The 13,912-nt window shown below is 45.4% G+C and overlaps 1 protein-coding gene across 1 annotated transcript in view; it reads left to right on the top strand.

Annotated features, from left to right (window-relative positions):
• Window positions 1-13,912, top strand: part of hip1 (huntingtin interacting protein 1) — a 308,542-nt gene that overhangs the window by 128,077 nt on the left and 166,553 nt on the right. The gene's annotated exons all lie outside the window — the stretch shown is intronic.

The raw sequence follows: 13,912 nt of genomic DNA, 5'->3' as shown, positions 1-13,912 counted from the left end.
TTTCCAAGTCCGGATGGTGTGTGACTTGGAGGGGAACTTGGAGGTGGTGCTGTTCTCATGCACCTGCTATCCTTGTCCTTCTAGGCGGTAGAGGTCGTGGATTTGGGAGGTTCTGTCGCAGAAGTCTGGGTGATTTACTGCATTGCATCTTGTAGATTGTGTACACTGCTGCCATGGTGTGCCAGTGGTGGAGGAAGTGAATATTTATTGTGGTGGATGGGGTGCCAATCAAGCGGGCAGCTTTGTCTTGGATGGTATTGGGCTTCTTGAGTGTTGTTGGAGCTGCACTCATCCAGGCAAGTGGAGAGTGTTCCATCACACTCCTGAATTGTCTTGTAGATGGTGGAAAGGCTTTGGGGAACCTGAAGTGTTCACACTGTCAATAGTGACACGAGAGCTGACTACAGCGTCGCCAACCTGGGAAGGGTGTGGATCAGTATGGTTCTCGCTCCCCATCCATAACCCCTGGAATAGGCAAACAAGATTGGGCTTGGCTTTGGTGAATAGCTTACACTTCCCTTCAGAACAAGAGGCGAGAAAGTTGAAAATACATTTCCAGGTGCCGAATATGATGAAGAGATTGCTTAATCAATTTATAACCATATCGCTCCCTTGGCATCAAAGTGAAGTGACTGTGCAACAATGAAAGACTTGCATTTATAGAGCACCTTTTATGACCCCCGGACATCCCAAACTGTTTTACAGCTAATTAAGTACTTTTGAAGTGTAGTCACTGTTGTAATATAGGAAACATGGCAGCCAATTTGCGCACTGCAAGCTCCCACAAACAGCAATGTGATGATGACCAGATAATCTGTTGTTTCGTGACTTTGATTGAGGGATAAATATTGGCCAGGACACCGGGGATAACTCCCTTGCTCTTCTGTGAACTGGTGCCATGGGATCTTTTACATCCACCTGAGAGAGCAGACGGGGCCTCGGTTTAATGTCTCATCCGAAAGATGGCATCTCCGACTGTGCAGCACTCCCTTGGTACTGCACTGAAGTGCCGGTCTAGATTTTTGTGCTCAAGTCTCTGGAGTGGGACTTGAACCCACAACCATCCGACTCGCAGGCTGCCAATTGAGCCACGGCTGACACTAAGAATGACTCCTCGGCTCCCATGAGGTTTAATGCACAGAGAAGTGTACAAGTCTGGGCTCCACAAAGTAGTGGAGTAAAGTGCATGCACAGAATAAGTTAATTTGCATGTCTATTGCATCTAGAACTATCAAATGATTTAATGGTACAATTACCTCACATTTCCCGCTAGCCACATTTCTCTGTCACACTTCATGTGTCTCGCTCAAATTTCTGTGCTGCACTATTTATATATAAAAAAAACAAAGGAGCTCTCCAGGGAAACAAAATACTGAAGCCATAATCTCTGGCCACCTATTGACATCTGTTTGAACTCGGTGTTTATTTAACAGCAATTCAGCTGCTTGGTGTTAAAGGGACACACACCTGCACTTAAACAGAAAAAGAATATACCTGTATTGTCTTTTACACAGTATAAGGTTCCTGTCTTTATAAATCCATGTGCTTCCTGGGAACAATTAAATTGGAGATTTGCTAATATGTCTATTCTATACCAACACCCAAAAATACTGTATAGGGCCAGTGCTCTATTGAAACCTGTAGCGTAAATATTTTCAAGGTGAATACTCAGATATCAATTTCACTCTTGCACTTACCTGTGACTCCTGTCATGCCATTAAATGGTGCTCTCCTGGTGTTGAATGTTAAATGGTAACACTCATCAGTCACTCTTATTACATCTCAGGCTGTTCGATGGCTCTTTTTTAATAATTTCCCCACAGATGCTTCAAATCGATTTTATGAAAAAAATGTTGGTCACCCCTATTGAGGCGTCTTTTAATAGCTGCTTTAATTTTTTTTACTGCAAGGCCTCTGTCTATCTCAAAAACCTGGGCCTCGACTGGACAATTGTATGTCGTTTTCATAATTTGGGAAGCACACAATCTGCATATTCCCAGGATGCACAGGTGCGCAATCTGTGGCATTTACAGCAGTTGAAGGATGCATCTTATTCTGTAATGATTTAAGATTGTCTTTGCTTTTTCCAGAAGACTTTGCAAGAAGTTGAAAATTAGATTTTCAAAGCTTTTATTCAGGCAATATTGATGTGAATGTATTGATCAATGTGTTTTTGTTATGACTTACTCAGAGACACACAATACCCACATGCAACAGTGTTATCCTATTATCATGGCTTCTTGAAGTCTATAGCAGAAAATGTACTGTTTATAGAAAATGGATTAGTGTTTAGTGCTGTTAAAATTCAGTTTAATAACAACTCCAGAACCATTTTTGAGCCTTGAGTTTTTATAGCAGTATAAAAACACTTGGAAACTATCTAAGCATTGAACTTCTGATTATTTTACGATTAAGTTTTGTTTGTTTATGGAAATTTATGTTTATTAAAGTCTGTATAAGTCAGCAAACTCACTCAATGTTGCTCCCCTACTGTACGCCAGGAATGCACATCAAGATATTGGGCCCCCAGCCTGTCACTTACTTCATTTTAAGAAGCTGAAAATTTATACTCCAATGCTTTAATGCAAGAGCTTGAAGAGAGGAATGTGCAAACAGTGGGGAAAGTAGTAGAGGAGGCTGCCTGAGAATACAAAATGGGCTGTGGTTGGAGGGTTGATGATGGGAAGTGGGGGCGGAGTGGTACCATGATAAGAGATTGGGTCCTGATTGTTTGAAAGGGGCCAATGTCAATTTGGATCCAATCTTCTGCCCCTATCCCCACCCTACAAATTTGTTAGACCATGCACCTGATACCACTACATCCCTAATGGTGGCAAACTCACACCCCTCTGCTTTGAATTCTCCTCCTCAATTGTGCTGGACCTGCTTTTCCCAGATTCTGACCCCCTTTTTGTGCCAACAACCCCCTAGATCACATTGCCAGGCCTCTCTCAAAGTTCGTCCAGCGATCCTAGATCCTAACAACCTCCCCAGTGTACCTGGAACCCCCCCACCCAAACACTGGTTTCCCCTCCCATAAAATGTGGCTGTCTCCGAGGCCCTTTCCCGTTCATTGTTCCCACATCTCTGAGACACCCACAATGCTGATAGCAAAATCTTGCATTTACACAACACCTTTAACCGAGAAAACCGTCCCAAGGAACTTCACAATATAAACAAAAAAATGGTCACTGAGCCAGAGAAGGAGATATTGGGAGGAATGACTAAAAGCTTGGTCAGAGTAGTGTGATTTAAGGAGGCTCATAAACGAGGAGTGTGGGACCTGGTTAACTATTGTGGGACCTGGTTAACTATTGTGGGACCTGGTTAACTATTGTGGGACCTGGTTAATTTATAATTATAGAGTAGCTGTGTGCTGTGTACATGCTCACTAACAATGGAAAAGGTTGCAGCGTGGTTGGGGCCAAAGCACAGTCACAGGGTTAAGCGCTGTTCCGACCAGATAACAGGAATATGCTGCGAAACAGTGAACAGCAGGAGGAAGGGGCATGATGTGGTAATCAATCATGACAAGGCGATTGCTATCTGCAATTGGCAGCTGGGTCATAACCAGCGGCCAGTCCAGAGTCGACAAACTGACCCCAGTAACAGCAAGGGGGAGGGGCCAGTCATGGAATGGGAAGACCCCATTCACGTTCACGACTACAACTGAAGCTGTAACACGCGGTAGAGCGCGCTTTATTCTTAGTAACTGCAAAATGTAACTGAGCCAATAAAGTTTGCCTGGATACTACCACCGGACTCGAGTCTCATCAACTGCTGAGAATATAAGAGACCCTACAGCTGAACATTTAGAGGAGTTTGAGGAGGAAATTCCAGAGCGTGGGGCTTAGGCAGTTGAAGGTATGGATGCCAATGTTGGGGCAATGGGAGTGGGGAAGGTACAAGAGGCTAGAGTCAGAGGAATGGAGTTCAAGGGGCCCGAGGGGGTTACTAAGATGGGGAGGGGCAAAGCCATGAAGATCAAAACATGGATATTGGTGAGTCAAGATCCCTGTTCATGCTATTTGTGTTATATTGCTGCTGTTTTCACAACTGAAACACCAAATAGCCTCCAGTTGGCACTAGGATGTGCCTCTTTACAGCAATTACAATGATTTGGTGGGAAAGGGAAGGGACAGGTTACAGACAGCTCCACCTTAGTAATACATTGTGTATTACTTGGCGCTATAACTCCATATCCTCAGATTTGCTGGCGGTCACCAAAACCATAACTGAATAAACCATATGACACTTGTCTACTGACAGTTGCCAAGGAAACTCCCTTTTTAGATGCTTGCCTGCATTTGCTCTGGGGAGAAAAAAGTTCATTCTCCAGTATGGTGCACCCTTATTTCTCTTCCCCCTCTTACCCCCCACCCACAGAACAAATACGTGGACCAAGAACCTGTGGGGTATAGAACCTGGAAAACAATGGGAGGAATGGACCCACTTCCTGCAGACCTGTCCTGCAACCATCGCAAGCCCTGACATTCAAATGAATCTAAGCTGACCTCTTAATGGACACATCCCTGGCATCACCATACCCTCTCTGTCTACAGGCTACCTCCACACCCAGTGTGTCCCCTCATTCCTCATTCATCATGTGACCCAAGTATCCTGAGTACAGAGAATGTGGCTAAATAGAATCCTCAAGCTTTGTATCTTCACATCCTATGCAACCTGCAAAGCAACATATATTTTATTTAGTCTTGACACGAGAAAGCATTTACAATTTGGTAAATGTAATAACAAAATACAATTATTTGAGGAAATATGAGGGAAGCCACCACATCTTTACCAAACCTTCGTGACTAGATTTGAATACTGCATACACTGTCTTTGGCAGATGATTCATGATAGCTAGCATTTTGGCTCCTTTGCAGGGCCCTCCCCTACTCCTGAATCTGCATTACTTTGGTATACTCCTAACAACAACAACAACTTGTATTTATATAACTCCTTTAACATAATGAAACGCCCCAAGGCACTTCATAGGCGTATTATGAGATAAAAATTTGACACTGAGCTGCATAAGGAGAAATTAGCGCAGGTGACCAAAAGCTTGGTCAAAGAGGTAGGTTTTAAGGAGCGATAGAGGCAGAGAGGTTTAGGCATGGAGTTCCAGAGCTTGGGGCCTAGGCAACAGAAGGCACAGCCACCAATGGTTGAGCGATTATAATCAGGGATGCTCAAAATGGCAGATTTGGAGGAGCACAGAGATATGGGGGGGTGAAGAAGATTAGAGATATAGGGGGAGGAGGGCCAGTGATGGGGTGTCAATTTTCGTGTCTTCAATTTTGAATGACATGGATCCTCCACCTATCTCAATCCAATCCACCATCCACTCGAACTTCGCAGTGTGAGCTTTCTATATATTTTTTGGGGTTACTTAGTTTTACTTTAGCTTCAGGTCAAAATAAACTTTTTGGGGGCTTGGTCAGAATGAGAGTAAGAGACCACGTGGAGGAACTATCAAATCTAAAATTGTGACTTTTTATGAGTACAAAAATCAATATTAAGAACCAGTCAGGCTCGACCTACTTAATGCGGTGTGTGGAGGATGAATATCATAAGAATAATCTTCAAGATTGTACTTCTTTTGATGAAATTATCAAGAAATTTAGTGAAGATCCATAGTGGTAGACACCATTAATGTTGGAATGAGCAGAGCAGAAGATTAGCCAATTAGGTAAAAGATATCACATGATACGAAGTTGGGTTTATAATTGGCAGGAGGAAAGGAAAGGAGGTGTATAGTAGAATTGCAGTCTTTAAATTCACCATTGATGCCAGTGGACAGGTTCCAGAGTCTTAAACCGGCTCGAAAATGTATAAAAAGAATGTGCAGGTTAAATATACTTGTGTTGTAAACAGTGCTAAATGTCTGCTGGGAAGCTGGACTAAATGAGATACATCTGAGTCCTTTAGGCATTGAGTGGTAAAGTAGGGTCTGGTTGATATTTTCAAGAATTCCATAAATACAGGCATTAAGAATGTTGACAAATGGAATTGAAATGTAAAGATGCATTTAGGCAAATGTGATCAATACTTATGCAATACTTGTGTGTAAATGAGCACATGACCAGAATATCTGGAGCAAATTTGTTTCAGCTTTTGAAAGTTTTGCATGAGTTTAAATTGTATTCCTCAACAATCTTTGGATTGGATTAGGTTATGACGCTTATTGTGCATGGTGTACAGGAGGCGATTGGTTTCCGTGAGCCAAACCCATTCCATGGTTTGTTTTATTCTTGTGTACAGGCTTGACTCCAGACAGCACAGTGGGTTAAGATGCTGCCCACTGGTACTGAACCAGAGAGACCGGAAGGTCAGACTAGATTCCAGGCCAGGAACATAAAGATCGAGTCATTGTAGTGTGGATGATGGGCATTTGTCCGGCAAGACAGCACCCACCACCAAGGAGCGGAGCTGAAACTAACTGTGCCTGTTTATAACTAAGAGTTTAATAGGCAGCTGACTTGCTTAAGTGCCGGAATGGTGACCACCCACGGAAGATATTGATCGCTGCTTTGCATTTGGGCATATGGTGTAATGACAAGCAGCTTATAGTCAGGCAGCAGCACACTTCATAGAGATGAAGCTGCTTGTTTAATACAAGCAAGCGGATACATTTTCAGCATAGAAAATCTCAGTTTTATTGGAGACATCAGTCACCCTTTATTACTATAGTACGAGCAACATTTTGTATGAAGCTGCTGTTGTTGATCCATTCTCCGTTTAATGATGCCATGGTGAGTAATGGCCCACCTGTTCAATGATCTGCAGCAGACTCTGTCTAAAAATGTAGCTTGCAGTGGTATTGTAAGCCGGTAATAAAGATTGTTTTGTTTAATCCATAAAAAGTAACAATTGCTCGGTTGCAGAGGATTTCAAGCGTTGGTCTGATAACTGTAACTGTACAGCCAACCGATCAGTACCCAAAGATAAACTCCCATTTTGAATGGGTTTACAATGTGCCTTTCTATTAAATGGGTGGCATTGATTTTGTCTGAAGGTTTAGCAGGAAAGGGAAAAGCAATCCGAATTCCCATTACTCGTCACGAAGCATGACCCCTTTCTAGAAAGTATGTGCATGCGGTCATCAGATTTAGCTGAGATACTAGTCCTCAGTGGTTGAAAAAACGGTCTACATAATATAAGAACAAAAGAATTAGGAACAGGAGTAGGCCATCTCGCCCCTCGAGCCTGCTCCGCCATTCAATAAGATCATGGCGGATCTGGCCGTGGACTCAGCTCCACTTACCCGCCCGCTCCCCGTAACCCTTAATTCCCTTATTGGTTAAAAATCTATCTGTGACTTGAATACATTCAATGAGCTAGCCTCAACTGCTTCCTTGGGCAGAGAATTTCACAGATTCACAACCCTCTGGGAGAAGAAATTCCTTCTCAACATGGTTTTAAGTTGGCTCCCCCGTATTTTGAGGCTGTGCCCCCAAGTTCTAGCCTCCCCTACCAGTGGAAACAACCTCTCTGCCTCTATCTTGTCTATCCCTTTCATGATTTTAAATGTTTCTATAAGATCACCCCTCATCCTTCTGAACTCCAGCGAGTAAAGACCCAGTCTACTCAATCGATCATCATAAGGTAACCCCCTCATCTCCGGAATCAGCCGAGTGAATCGTCTCTGTACCCCCTCCAAAGAGTATATCCTTCCTTAAGTAAGGTGACCAGAACTGCACGCAGTACTCCAGGTGCGGCCTTACCAATACCCTATACAGTTGTAGCAGGACCTCCCTGCTTTTGTACTCCATCCCTCTCGCAATGAAGACCAACATTCCATTCGCCTTCCTGATTACCTGCTGCACCTGTAAACTAACTTTTTGGGATTCATGCACAAGGACCCCCAGGTCCCCCTGCATCTCAACATGTTGTAATTTCTCCCCATTCAAATAATATTCCCGTTTACTGTTGTATTTTCCCAAGGTGGATGACCTCACACTTTCTGACATTGTATTCCATTTGCCAAACCTTCGCCCATTCGCTTAACCTATCCAAATCTCTTTGCAGCCTCTCTCTGTCCTCTACACAACCCGCTTTCCCACTAATCTTTGTGTCATCTGCAAATGTTGTTGCACTACACTCTGTCCCCTCTTCCAGGTCATTTATGTATATTGTAAACAGTTGTGGTCCCAGCACCGATCCCTGTGGCACACCACTAGCCACCGATTTCCAACCCGAAAAGGACCCGTTTATCCCGACTCTCTGCTTTCTGTTCGCCAGCCAATTCTCGATCCATGCTAATACATTTCCTCTGACTCCGCGTACCTCTATCTTCTGCAGTGACCTTTTGTGTGGCACCTTATCGAATGCCTTTTGTAAATCTAAATATACCACATCCATCGGTACACCTCCATCCACCATGCTCGTTATATCCTCAAAGAATTCCAGTAAATTAGTTAAACATGATTTCCCCTTCATGAATCCATGCTGCGTCTGCTTGATTGCACTATTCCTATCTAGATGTCCCGCTATTTCTTCCTCAATGATAGTTTCAAGCATTTTCCCCACTACAGATGTTAAACTAACCGGCCTATAGTTACCTGCCTTTTGTCTGCCCCCTTTTTTAAACAGAGGCGTTACATTAGCTGCTTTCCAATCCGCTGGTACCTCCCCAGAGTCCAGAGAATTTTGGTAGATTATAACGAATGCATCTGCTATAACTTCCGCCATCTCTTTTAATACCCTGGGATGCATTTCATCAGGACCAGGGGACTTGTCTACCTTGAGTCCCATTAGCCTGTCCAGCACTAGCCCCCTAGTGATAGTGATTATCTCAAGGTTCTCCCTTCTCACATTCCCGTGACCAGCAATTTTTGGCATGGTTTTTGTGTCTTCCACTGTGAAGACCGAAGCAAAATAATTGTTTAAGGTCTCAGCCATTTCCACATTTCCCATTATTAAATCCCCCTTCTCAACTTCTAAGGGACCAACATTTACTTTAGTCACTCTTTTCCGTTTTATATATCTGTAAAAGCTTTTACTATCTGTTTTTATGTTTTGCGCAAGTTTACCCTCGAAATCTATCTTTCCTTTCTTTATTGCTTTTTTAGTCATTCTTTGCTGTTTAAAATCTTCCCAATCCTCTAGTTTCCCACTAACCTTGGCCACCTTATATGCATTGTTCTTTGATTTGATACTCTCCTTTATTTCTTTGGTTATCCTTGGCTGGTTATCTCTTCTCTTACCGCCCTTCTTTTTGACTGGAATATATTTTTGTTGCGCACTATGAAAGAGCTCCTTAAAAGTCCTCCACTGTTCCTCACTTGTGCCACCGTTTAGTCCTTGTTTCCAGTCTACTTTAGCCAACTCTGCCCTCATCCCACAGTAGTCCCCTTTGTTTAAGCATAGTACGCTCGTTTCTGACACAACTTCCTCACCCTCAATCTGTCTAGTCTTGCCTATGGAAATTGGGGTACAGTTTATAGGATGTTGATGTTGATGGCCCTTCAGTACCTCGTCCAAGTGACTGTGTTGTATGTGTGTGAATTTGGACAGCAATGGGTGGATGGCAACTTGACGATAAAGGGTAACATAGCTAAGCCTAACTCCGATGGCAACCCCAGTTCCAAAAGAGATTGCTGGAAGGCAATCATGGGTGACAACCATGCCCTTCTTCCACTTAAGGTCTGAGGGTGCGAAGACCAATTGGATACTCTCGCTGCAACTTGAATTTCATCTAACTGTCTGCTGCTTTTAACAAGTAATCGAAATCTTAATGCAAATGCTTAACTACACCTTGATTTACTAACTCGAAGCTGCTGATGCTGGCTAAGTTTCTATATGGATGATTTGCAATTGTGAGCAGGCTCCCATGTGCTTACACTGCTCAATTTGCTTTTCCCTTATCCTGGCAGCAGACCTGTAAATCCAGTTTTTAGTGGGTCTGTGAGTCTCTTGCTTGGGTAAAGGAGCCTGATTTAGCACCAAGTGCAAGGAGCTGGCTGTTGGATATCAGTCACCTGCATTCCAAACTCATGGCAATAGTGCTGTCTGCAAATCTGATCTTGCAGTTGGTTTCAGAACCCAGCTAAAATATGTAAATCGCAAGCATCACAGGTTCAAGATATGGCCCTTGCAACTCTGTAATCATCACCTCCCACCATTCCAATAAAGCACCAGAAATGCACTGTTTATAGTGCTTTAGCCAACTTGAACCAAGTCCCATTCAACCATCGCCCCTGTGCTCGATAACCTGAATTGACGCTCACTCCATCAATGCCTCAATTTTAAAATTCTCATCCTTTGTTTTCAAATCCATATCTCTGAAATCTGCTCCAGCCCTACAACCCTCCGATCTCGCGCTGCTCCAATTCTGGCCTCTTGCACATCTCCAATTTGCATCACTGCACCATTGGCGACTGTGCCTTCAGCTGCCTCACCCCTGAGCTCGGGGATTCCCTCCCTAAATCTCTCCACCTCTCTCTCCGCCTTTCAAGACACTTCTTAAAACCTTAATGTTTGACCAAGCTTTTGGTCACCTGTCCAAATATCTCTGCGGCTCTGACAAATGCTTTGTCTTACTATGCTCCTGTGAAGCGCATTGGGATGTTTTATTACGTTAAAGGTGCTATATAATTGCAAGTTGTATCCAGTCTTACCTGGATTTCCTTGGTATTCAGCTTATTTGGAAGTGTTTCACAAGGAGCCTTCTAAGTCGTCTAATGGTACAAGCAAGTTAAATCATAGGGATTTCCAATGTCTTTATCTGTAATGTCCTCAAAACATCTCTGCTGTCTGAATTTTGTACAAATGCTCCTGAAGCTTATCCATTAGCATGGTTTCCATTCTTTTGCCTGGTATACATGTTAGACTAACAAGCCTATAGTTGCCTGGATCAGATTTGTTTCCCTTTTTGAATGTAGGTATTGCTTTTGGCTTCTTTCCTTGCTGTGAACTTGTGCTAGTATCTGACATCAGCAAGACACTGAGCAGTTCACAGTGAATATGCTAAATGTATTTTCCACAATAACTCTTGACCCTACTGCGCTGCTGCCAGTGACTTTTGATCCTTCCACTGAGAAACTTACTATTAAAATCCCAACAATTTTTCCCTCTGTCCTCTGGCTCCTGTGCATTCCGATCTACCTCAACTTCACGCTTTCTCCCCAGGCCTTGGCTTCGTAGCAACAGAATGAACCAATAGTGGTAACAAATACACTTGGCTCTTTAGTTCGTTTCTCGGTTAATGTGTATGTGTAGCAGCGAAGTCGCAGCTAGGATAGCTGCCAACAGCAGTCCAATTGGATGGGTTAGTGATTTAGCTACTGTTTCTATATTAAATATGTCGAACAATGCAGTGTGTATTCTCCTTTCAAAGCCCTCCATGCACCAGTGATGATGGTATGTTAAAACACATGACAATTGTATTGTTTTAGTAGTTAGAAAGTGTGACTTGTTATTAGTCAACAAGAAAATTTGCAAAGACTGTACTGAGACTGCTTGAAAGAACTATTCTTGAATTAAAGAACACAGGATTACTGCTGTTTAATGTTTCTATTTGCAACACAGATCTTAAAATAAAAGGTTGACATATTGCTGGCTACAAGGGTCCCATATGGCAAGGGGTTGGGCAATCTAACCCAATATTTTGCAGATATAAGACCATAGCACAAAATGGCCTCTAAAGTGGTACTAAAATTAGCACCAGGAAGGACCATTGGATGGCTGGTAGGAAATGGTTCTGTTGGGGTGTTCTTCTGAGTTGGGGTTGAAGCACACTCCTGGAATAGAGCATGCAACTGTATCCCTAATCTGGGAGTCCTTACTGGTGATTCTGGGTGCTTGAAATAGCGAAGGTTTTCACATCTCAGCAAACAACTCTGACCTACAATGTCATCTTTCACCTTGGAGACAGAATATTGCATGCATTAAATGAAGACCTGGGTTACCAGTCTTAAACCATTTTCCAAAGCTTTGGGGGAAGGATCTGGGAATGCAGAGATTCAGTGGCGCTTCATTCGCGGGTTATAAACCTATCCACTATGACTGCATGCCTGTAGACTACAAAACATCCAACAGAATATATTAGAATCTGGGTGAATTGCCTAACATGGTGGGACAAATTGCATGCAACAGATCCTACTGAAAATGTACAGAGCAGGCAGAGGAAGCCTGAATTTTTTTTTTAGGCACGCTGACCATGTTTACAGGTTTTCGACCGATTTTAGTTGCCCTTTTACAGAGCAGAGTTCGAGCCGAAGGTATTCTATGGAATTCCCTAATATTGAGCAAGCCGACCAACTACAGGTTGAACCTCTCTTATCCGGGACTCCCTCATCCGGCACCATTCCCAGCTGCTGGGTGGCACATGCGCAGAACTCCGACCACCATCCCCCAGGTTTCCCATTCCCTTTTTAGGTACAACGGTGATACCTTTCTTTTATGATTTAATTAAATCATTCACCGAAACAGAAAATCAACACTTACTAGAAAGAAAGTGATCAGTAGCAGAAGCCCCCTCAACCTCGAACACCTCGGGACCTGCTGGGGCCGCTGACATCCTCTCTTCCCCCCCCCCCCCACCACCGACCTCCGGCGACCTCCTCCTCCGTCCCCCTCCTCGGGCCGATGACCTCCCCATATCCGGCAAAATCCCTCATCTGGCACAGGCCATGTCCCGCAGGTGTGCTGGATAAGGGAGGTTAAACCTGTACTTGCGATCTCTCGTGTGCCGGTAGTCCCCACTATTGGGGCTTTACCAATATTCACAATGATAGTGAAAATCCTTTGTAAAACTATGAGGTGCATTGATTTAATAGGATGCTTTTACTGCTTCTGTAACATTTTCAATAGCTATCTATTACTCTCCTGTTAGTAAAAATAAGAGACACTTGCAAATCTTTTGAAAAAATTGATGGGCAGGAAAAGGCCATCTGGTCCATCAAACTTGTCCCACGCTCATTATGGCAGAAGCATCATGACCAGACACCTTGGGCCCAAGTTTCCACAAGAAAAAAAACGGGCTCCCCTCCGAGCTGGGCGCCCGTTTTTTGCGCCTAAAACGGCGCCTAAAAAAATCCTCGGTATTCTCCACCTACTTACAGGTCCTCTGGCACTCGGCGCAGCCAGCACGAGCTGTGGGGGGGTGGAGCCAGGTCCCTGCGCTGAAAACAGTGCCGGGACCTCTGCACATGCGCGCTACAGTGGGCACGCAAGTGCAGTAGCTCCAGGCGCCGAACTGTGTGGGAGTGGCTCAAAGCACGCAGCCCCGAGCCCTGGCCCAATGGCCTGACCGGGGCTCCTCCCACAGCCAGCTCCTGCTCCCCGCCTGACCAGACCCGACACTCGCTCCCCCCCCCCCCCCCGCCGACCAGACCCGACCCGACACCCGCTCCCCGACCCGACCCAACACCCGCTCCCCCGCCCCGACACCCGCTCCACCTCCACCCGACACCCGCTCCCCCCGCCTCGACCCGCTCCCCCGCCCCGACACCCGCTCCACCTCCACCCGACACCCGCTCCCCCCGCCTCGACCCGCTCCCCCGCCCCGACACCCGCTCCCCCTCCCCGCCCCCGACCCGACACCCGCTCCCCGCCCCGACCCAACACCCGCTCCCCCGCCCCGACACCCGCTCCACCTCCACCCGACACCCGCTCCCCCCGCCTCGACCCGCTCCCCCGCCCCGACACCCGCTCCACCCCGCCCCGAGACCCGACACCCGCTCCCCCCGCCTCGACCCGTTCCCCCGCCCCGACCCGAGACCCGACCCCCGCTTCCCCCCCCGCCCAGACCCGAGACACGACCCGCGCTCCTGTTCCCCGACCCGACGCCCCCCACTCTCTCTCTCTCTCTCTCTCTCCCCTCCCTCCCCCTCTCCCCCCTCCCCACCCCACTCACTCACCCTCCCCCCTCCCACCCCCTTCCCTCTCCCTCCCCCCCTTCTCCCTC

This window comes from Pristiophorus japonicus, chromosome 16 (assembly GCF_044704955.1).
Source record: "Pristiophorus japonicus isolate sPriJap1 chromosome 16, sPriJap1.hap1, whole genome shotgun sequence".
Taxonomy (NCBI): domain Eukaryota; kingdom Metazoa; phylum Chordata; class Chondrichthyes; family Pristiophoridae; genus Pristiophorus; species Pristiophorus japonicus.
The sequence above is the reverse complement of the archived record's forward strand: the minus strand, read 5'-3'. Positions and strand labels throughout refer to the sequence as shown.